This window comes from Chiloscyllium plagiosum, unplaced genomic scaffold, assembly GCF_037043375.1.
Source record: "Chiloscyllium plagiosum isolate Xiang-an unplaced genomic scaffold, Cpla_swu_hap1 HiC_scaffold_42, whole genome shotgun sequence".
NCBI lineage: Eukaryota > Metazoa > Chordata > Chondrichthyes > Orectolobiformes > Hemiscylliidae > Chiloscyllium > Chiloscyllium plagiosum.
Window position 1 is genome coordinate 75,127,667 of NW_028270180.1, and position 8,409 is coordinate 75,136,075.

Sequence of the window (8,409 nt, forward strand, 5' to 3'; positions counted from 1 at the left end):
TTGTGATTCACTCAGCAACCAGAGACGTGAAGGTGACTCAGGCGTGAAAGCTCTTCACATCGAGAACAAAAAGCACTCAAGGTCAGTTAGCACCTCTTCCGGAGTGGGGGGTGCGGTGAGGTAATTACCTTGTGACTTCTGTTACTATGTTCAGAAACTGCCGGTTTGATTGAGGTGAACAGAAACTGCATTTCCAAAAAACACCATGGAATTTAACAAAATTTATTGAGTCGCTTGTCGTCGATTCCCACATAGGTTTCCAACGCAGTTGGTATCCATGTGGCTCATGTCCAGGTGTGAACATCTCTGCAGCACATTGCACGGTTAAGGTAAAAGGCAAGGAAAGTGGCTTCTAGAACTGGCTCCGAGGTCAGAGCATTCTCACAATGTGATCTGTCGTTCTCGGAATGTAATGTTACCTCCGGTTTTAGGGTGGAGAACATTCTTTGGGACTCTTATTCTGAAAAGAAAAACAGACACAGTGACTGAAACTATGCTGCACGGAATGATGTGGATTACGGCCTGCTCAGGTTTGTGCGTTTTCCCTGTAGTCCGGTGTGTTTCGTGTTCCGTGTAAACGTGAAAGTCGTCCTGTTTCGAGCAATGGGTGAAATCATTTAGCAAAGCGAGATTCGAAATTGCATTAATGTCAAGCAGCTCATGGTTATTTGACCAAATCATAAGCGAACCCATATTCTCAAGCACTCACAGATACATTTGTAGCTGATAAGAGTCTGAGAAGATAGACTCAGTTTACCATTGATTTGTGTCTGGATTGATGGGCGATCAATATCTGCTGCGAAATTGACATTGTAGCTGTGCCAGTCCGAGAGGACATCCCAGCAGCTGTGCGAGTCCGAGAGGAATCATGGAACCCTTATCATGTGACTTTGCATCTGTTGTTATGCAGGAGCACAATTGGAAATACAAGAAAATGAGGAGGCGCGGCCGGCTGGTAGTGTGGCCGAGCGGTCTAAGGCGCTGGATCCAGGTTCCAGTCTCGAAAGGGGTGTGGGTCCGAATCCCACCACTGCCATTTCTGCTGATCAACTCCAACGCTGCAGCTTGTTAAAATGCTGTTTCGGTGCCCACTGTATATTGATGTTGAAAACAAAAGTAAAATGGGTTTGCTTCCCAGGGCACTAACTGTGGTGTGGGATATTGCCAAATATTTCAAAATGTCTCTACTGTCATGATCGTGTTCGCCTCCCGCTCGGAAAATCGCAAACAGTTCTGCCATCCCAGGCAAGTTGAGCTTTTTGAAAGAGTCGTTTGGAAATGCCCTGTTGTTAGTTGTGAGATTACTTTATGACTCATGCCCTCGGACTGTATCACATTTAGCATTCATGCATCTCTGTGTCTGAAAATGCATGAAATATGCCAGTTTGTTTGTGTTCCGTGTTAAATGCTTTCTGTTTTGCGATTCGCTCAATACATTTCGATTTAACAGGGTTTCTGAGGTAACTTCCAGCAGCAAAAAGTCTCAGCAGAGGATCTGGGAAAATTTCGCAGAGTATGGTCAGTCGGAGCTAAAGTAAGGAAGTCGTTCGTTTCTGCAGTGTTTCACAACACTACCTCTCCCGTGAGCAGTCGAACAGACTAAATGTTTGTGCCACAGACTGCGATGGCAAACTCCGCTAAAAAGTAATCCTTTAAAGCCGGTGGAAGCAACATGACGTAATTGGGGTACATCGTGGAAAAAGATACTTCGGTGGACCTCATCCGTGCTCACCACATCGCCAAAATTAAACAAGTCCCGTTCCCCAGCATTTGGCCCCAATCCCTCTAAACGCATCATATCCAGAAACTCACCCGATTACCTTTGCAATTTTCTGAGTGTAATAGCCTCCTCCACTTCCTCTGGTAGATCATTCCAAACACGCACAACCTTCTTTGTGGGAAATGTGCCTCAGGTCCTTTGTCACTTTCAGCCCACTCACCTTAAAGCTATGCTCTCGAGTTTTCAACTCACACCAACTTGGGTAAAACTCAGTTAACCACCCTTCCATAAGGTCATGTCGCAGCTGTTACGATGCAGGGAAAGTCGTCCCAGCCTATTCCACCTCGTCCTACGGAACAAACATCGACGACAGCTTTGTCTATATTTTGTCATCAATTTAACGTGTCTTTTTTTTTACGTTTTCAAGATGTCAATTACGCTGGACAACAACGAGCTATTGGAAACAAAAAGGTGAAACGTAGAACGGATTCAACTTTCAGTGTCGGACGCCACTGAGCCGCGGCACTGCTGGTTCCGGCTTGTTTCTGTAGTGTAGTGGTCATCACGTTCGCCTCATACGCGAATGGTCCCCAGTTCGAAACTGGGCCGAAACTGCTTTGTTCTTCAACTGCAGCCTTTTACATGGACAAGAGCTGAGCTTTCTTGCATGCTTTCCCATCCAATGGCAGTGGTGGGATTCGGACCCACACCCCTTTCGAGACTGGAACCTGGATCCAGCGCCTTAGACCGCTCGGCCACACTACCAGCCGGCCGCGCCTCCTCATTTTCTTGTATTTCCAATTGTGCTCCTGCATAACAACAGATGCAAAGTCACATGATAAGGGTTCCATGATTCCTCTCGGACTCGCACAGCTGCTGGGATGTCCTCTCGGACTGGCACAGCTACAATGTCAATTTCGCAGCAGATATTGATCGCCCATCAATCCAGACACAAATCAATGGTAAACTGAGTCTATCTTCTCAGACTCTTATCAGCTACAAATGTATCTGTGAGTGCTTGAGAATATGGGTTCGCTTATGATTTGGTCAAATAACCATGAGCTGCTTGACATTAATGCAATTTCGAATCTCGCTTTGCTAAATGATTTCACCCATTGCTCGAAACAGGACGACTTTCACGTTTACACGGAACACGAAACACACCGGACTACAGGGAAAACGCACAAACCTGAGCAGGCCGTAATCCACATCATTCCGTGCAGCATAGTTTCAGTCACTGTGTCTGTTTTTCTTTTCAGAATAAGAGTCCCAAAGAATGTTCTCCACCCTAAAACCGGAGGTAACATTACATTCCGAGAACGACAGATCACATTGTGAGAATGCTCTGACCTCGGAGCCAGTTCTAGAAGCCACTTTCCTTGCCTTTTACCTTAACCGTGCAATGTGCTGCAGAGATGTTCACACCTGGACATGAGCCACATGGATACCAACTGCGTTGGAAACCTATGTGGGAATCGACGACAAGCGACTCAATAAATTTTGTTAAATTCCATGGTGTTTTTTGGAAATGCAGTTTCTGTTCACCTCAATCAAACCGGCAGTTTCTGAACATAGTAACAGAAGTCACAAGGTAATTACCTCACCGCACCCCCCACTCCGGAAGAGGTGCTAACTGACCTTGAGTGCTTTTTGTTCTCGATGTGAAGAGCTTTCACGCCTGAGTCACCTTCACGTCTCTGGTTGCTGAGTGAATCACAAAGAAGGAATTTCACCAGAGCTGCAACTGCCTCACTTCTCCACTCGCCCTCCCCGTTTACATTTTCCTGCTCGTCCGTAATTTAAAGAAAACCAAATGGATGCGATGTCATTCTGTAGCCTCTCTGTCGATTCCTCCGTTTCAGTTCCAACATGACTTAGATCTCGGGGCGGACCTTAATACTAGCGACGCTATGAATGCGCAAGTCGAAAGGTACCTCTGAGAGTGCAATTTCTTTCATTGCTGTTGCTGATTGAATGAGCCACTAACGTGCGAATTGCTCCAAAACATGATTCAGGATATCTGGTGCCAATTCTCGCACGTTGAATCACGATTGACAGCTTCCAAATGAGGTCTTTCTGAGACGACCTTGGGGTACATTTGACAAACAGACAAGTTCAGGAATTCGTGGTGCGCTGTGACACCAGAGCATCTGCTTCTTTCCTGTCTTTGAACCGAGCCGTCGGCGCAAGGAAGGCAAATGCGGTACTGCTTTTCGTGGAAGGATCAGAAGGCGGTAACTACACTCTCCAACAGAATGGCATATGATCAGAACCAGGTTGGAGAAAAACTTAACAACGCTTTGCACTGTAATTAAATGGAATTGCATTACATTTCACTACCAGAGCAGATTTGTTCAAGCAAATTCGAAGGCAGTTTGCAGATGGGAAAGCATGCAAGAAAGCTCAGCTCTTGTCCATGTAAAAGGCTGCAGTTGAAGAACAAAGCAGTTTCGGCCCAGTTTCGAACTGGGGACCATTCGCGTATGAGGCGAACGTGATGACCACTACACTACAGAAACAAGCCGGAACCAGCAGTGCCGCGGCTCAGTGGCGTCCGACACTGAAAGTTGAATCCGTTCTACGTTTCACCTTTTTGTTTCCAATAGCTCGTTGTTGTCCAGCGTAATTGACATCTTGAAAACGTAAAAAAAAAGACACGTTAAATTGATGACAAAATATAGACAAAGCTGTCGTCGATGTTTGTTCCGTAGGACGAGGTGGAATAGGCTGGGACGACTTTCCCTGCATCGTAACAGCTGCGACATGACCTTATGGAAGGGTGGTTAACTGAGTTTTACCCAAGTTGGTGTGAGTTGAAAACTCGAGAGCATAGCTTTAAGGTGAGTGGGCTGAAAGTGACAAAGGACCTGAGGCACATTTCCCACAAAGAAGGTTGTGCGTGTTTGGAATGATCTACCAGAGGAAGTGGAGGAGGCTATTACACTCAGAAAATTGCAAAGGTAATCGGGTGAGTTTCTGGATATGATGCGTTTAGAGGGATTGGGGCCAAATGCTGGGGAACGGGACTTGTTTAATTTTGGCGATGTGGTGAGCACGGATGAGGTCCACCGAAGTATCTTTTTCCACGATGTACCCCAATTACGTCATGTTGCTTCCACCGGCTTTAAAGGATTACTTTTTAGCGGAGTTTGCCATCGCAGTCTGTGGCACAAACATTTAGTCTGTTCGACTGCTCACGGGAGAGGTAGTGTTGTGAAACACTGCAGAAACGAACGACTTCCTTACTTTAGCTCCGACTGACCATACTCTGCGAAATTTTCCCAGATCCTCTGCTGAGACTTTTTGCTGCTGGAAGTTACCTCAGAAACCCTGTTAAATCGAAATGTATTGAGCGAATCGCAAAACAGAAAGCATTTAACACGGAACACAAACAAACTGGCATATTTCATGCATTTTCAGACACAGAGATGCATGAATGCTAAATGTGATACAGTCCGAGGGCATGAGTCATAAAGTAATCTCACAACTAACAACAGGGCATTTCCAAACGACTCTTTCAAAAAGCTCAACTTGCCTGGGATGGCAGAACTGTTTGCGATTTTCCGAGCGGGAGGCGAACACGATCATGACAGTAGAGACATTTTGAAATATTTGGCAATATCCCACACCACAGTTAGTGCCCTGGGAAGCAAACCCATTTTACTTTTGTTTTCAACATCAATATACAGTGGGCACCGAAACAGCATTTTAACAAGCTGCAGCGTTGGAGTTGATCAGCAGAAATGGCAGTGGTGGGATTCGGACCCACACCCCTTTCGAGACTGGAACCTGGATCCAGCGCCTTAGACCGCTCGGCCACACTACCAGCCGGCCGCGCCTCCTCATTTTCTTGTATTTCCAATTGTGCTCCTGCATAACAACAGATGCAAAGTCACATGATAAGGGTTCCATGATTCCTCTCGGACTCGCACAGCTGCTGGGATGTCCTCTCGGACTGGCACAGCTACAATGTCAATTTCGCAGCAGATATTGATCGCCCATCAATCCAGACACAAATCAATGGTAAACTGAGTCTATCTTCTCAGACTCTTATCAGCTACAAATGTATCTGTGAGTGCTTGAGAATATGGGTTCGCTTATGATTTGGTCAAATAACCATGAGCTGCTTGACATTAATGCAATTTCGAATCTCGCTTTGCTAAATGATTTCACCCATTGCTCGAAACAGGACGACTTTCACGTTTACACGGAACACGAAACACACCGGACTACAGGGAAAACGCACAAACCTGAGCAGGCCGTAATCCACATCATTCCGTGCAGCATAGTTTCAGTCACTGTGTCTGTTTTTCTTTTCAGAATAAGAGTCCCAAAGAATGTTCTCCACCCTAAAACCGGAGGTAACATTACATTCCGAGAACGACAGATCACATTGTGAGAATGCTCTGACCTCGGAGCCAGTTCTAGAAGCCACTTTCCTTGCCTTTTACCTTAACCGTGCAATGTGCTGCAGAGATGTTCACACCTGGACATGAGCCACATGGATACCAACTGCGTTGGAAACCTATGTGGGAATCGACGACAAGCGACTCAATAAATTTTGTTAAATTCCATGGTGTTTTTTGGAAATGCAGTTTCTGTTCACCTCAATCAAACCGGCAGTTTCTGAACATAGTAACAGAAGTCACAAGGTAATTACCTCACCGCACCCCCCACTCCGGAAGAGGTGCTAACTGACCTTGAGTGCTTTTTGTTCTCGATGTGAAGAGCTTTCACGCCTGAGTCACCTTCACGTCTCTGGTTGCTGAGTGAATCACAAAGAAGGAATTTCACCAGAGCTGCAACTGCCTCACTTCTCCACTCGCCCTCCCCGTTTACATTTTCCTGCTCGTCCGTAATTTAAAGAAAACCAAATGGATGCGATGTCATTCTGTAGCCTCTCTGTCGATTCCTCCGTTTCAGTTCCAACATGACTTAGATCTCGGGGCGGACCTTAATACTAGCGACGCTATGAATGCGCAAGTCGAAAGGTACCTCTGAGAGTGCAATTTCTTTCATTGCTGTTGCTGATTGAATGAGCCACTAACGTGCGAATTGCTCCAAAACATGATTCAGGATATCTGGTGCCAATTCTCGCACGTTGTATCACGATTGACAGCTTCCAAATGAGGTCTTTCTGAGACGACCTTGGGGTACATTTGACAAACAGACAAGTTCAGGAATTCGTGGTGCGCTGTGACACCAGAGCATCTGCTTCTTTCCTGTCTTTGAACCGAGCCGTCGGCGCAAGGAAGGCAAATGCGGTACTGCTTTTCGTGGAAGGATCAGAAGGCGGTAACTACACTCTCCAACAGAATGGCATATGATCAGAACCAGGTTGGAGAAAAACTTAACAACGCTTTGCACTGTAATTAAATGGAATTGCATTACATTTCACTACCAGAGCAGATTTGTTCAAGCAAATTCGAAGGCAGTTTGCAGATGGGAAAGCATGCAAGAAAGCTCAGCTCTTGTCCATGTAAAAGGCTGCAGTTGAAGAACAAAGCAGTTTCGGCCCAGTTTCGAACTGGGGACCATTCGCGTATGAGGCGAACGTGATGACCACTACACTACAGAAACAAGCCGGAACCAGCAGTGCCGCGGCTCAGTGGCGTCCGACACTGAAAGTTGAATCCGTTCTACGTTTCACCTTTTTGTTTCCAATAGCTCGTTGTTGTCCAGCGTAATTGACATCTTGAAAACGTAAAAAAAAAGACACGTTAAATTGATGACAAAATATAGACAAAGCTGTCGTCGATGTTTGTTCCGTAGGACGAGGTGGAATAGGCTGGGACGACTTTCCCTGCATCGTAACAGCTGCGACATGACCTTATGGAAGGGTGGTTAACTGAGTTTTACCCAAGTTGGTGTGAGTTGAAAACTCGAGAGCATAGCTTTAAGGTGAGTGGGCTGAAAGTGACAAAGGACCTGAGGCACATTTCCCACAAAGAAGGTTGTGCGTGTTTGGAATGATCTACCAGAGGAAGTGGAGGAGGCTATTACACTCAGAAAATTGCAAAGGTAATCGGGTGAGTTTCTGGATATGATGCGTTTAGAGGGATTGGGGCCAAATGCTGGGGAACGGGACTTGTTTAATTTTGGCGATGTGGTGAGCACGGATGAGGTCCACCGAAGTATCTTTTTCCACGATGTACCCCAATTACGTCATGTTGCTTCCACCGGCTTTAAAGGATTACTTTTTAGCGGAGTTTGCCATCGCAGTCTGTGGCACAAACATTTAGTCTGTTCGACTGCTCACGGGAGAGGTAGTGTTGTGAAACACTGCAGAAACGAACGACTTCCTTACTTTAGCTCCGACTGACCATACTCTGCGAAATTTTCCCAGATCCTCTGCTGAGACTTTTTGCTGCTGGAAGTTACCTCAGAAACCCTGTTAAATCGAAATGTATTGAGCGAATCGCAAAACAGAAAGCATTTAACACGGAACACAAACAAACTGGCATATCTCATGCATTTTCAGACACAGAGATGCATGAATGCTAAATGTGATACAGTCCGAGGGCATGAGTCATAAAGTAATCTCACAACTAACAACAGGGCATTTCCAAACGACTCTTTCAAAAAGCTCAACTTGCCTGGGATGGCAGAACTGTTTGCGATTTTCCGAGCGGGAGGCGAACACGATCATGACACTAGAGACATTTTGAAATATTTGGTAGTATCCCACA

The 8,409-nt window shown here is 45.8% G+C and overlaps 3 non-coding genes across 3 annotated transcripts; 1 reads left to right on the forward strand and 2 right to left on the reverse strand.

Moving 5' to 3' along the window:
• The first annotated feature begins 2,261 nt into the window (after positions 1–2,261).
• Positions 2,262–2,334, forward strand: trnam-cau (transfer RNA methionine (anticodon CAU)). The gene has a single exon. It is a non-coding gene; the product is annotated as a tRNA-Met (tRNA).
• A 1,832-nt stretch (positions 2,335–4,166) lies between these two features.
• Positions 4,167–4,239, reverse strand: trnam-cau (transfer RNA methionine (anticodon CAU)). The gene has a single exon. It is a non-coding gene; the product is annotated as a tRNA-Met (tRNA).
• Positions 4,240–7,227: 2,988 nt separating this feature from the next.
• Positions 7,228–7,300, reverse strand: trnam-cau (transfer RNA methionine (anticodon CAU)). The gene has a single exon. It is a non-coding gene; the product is annotated as a tRNA-Met (tRNA).
• Between the last annotated feature and the right edge of the window lie 1,109 nt (positions 7,301–8,409).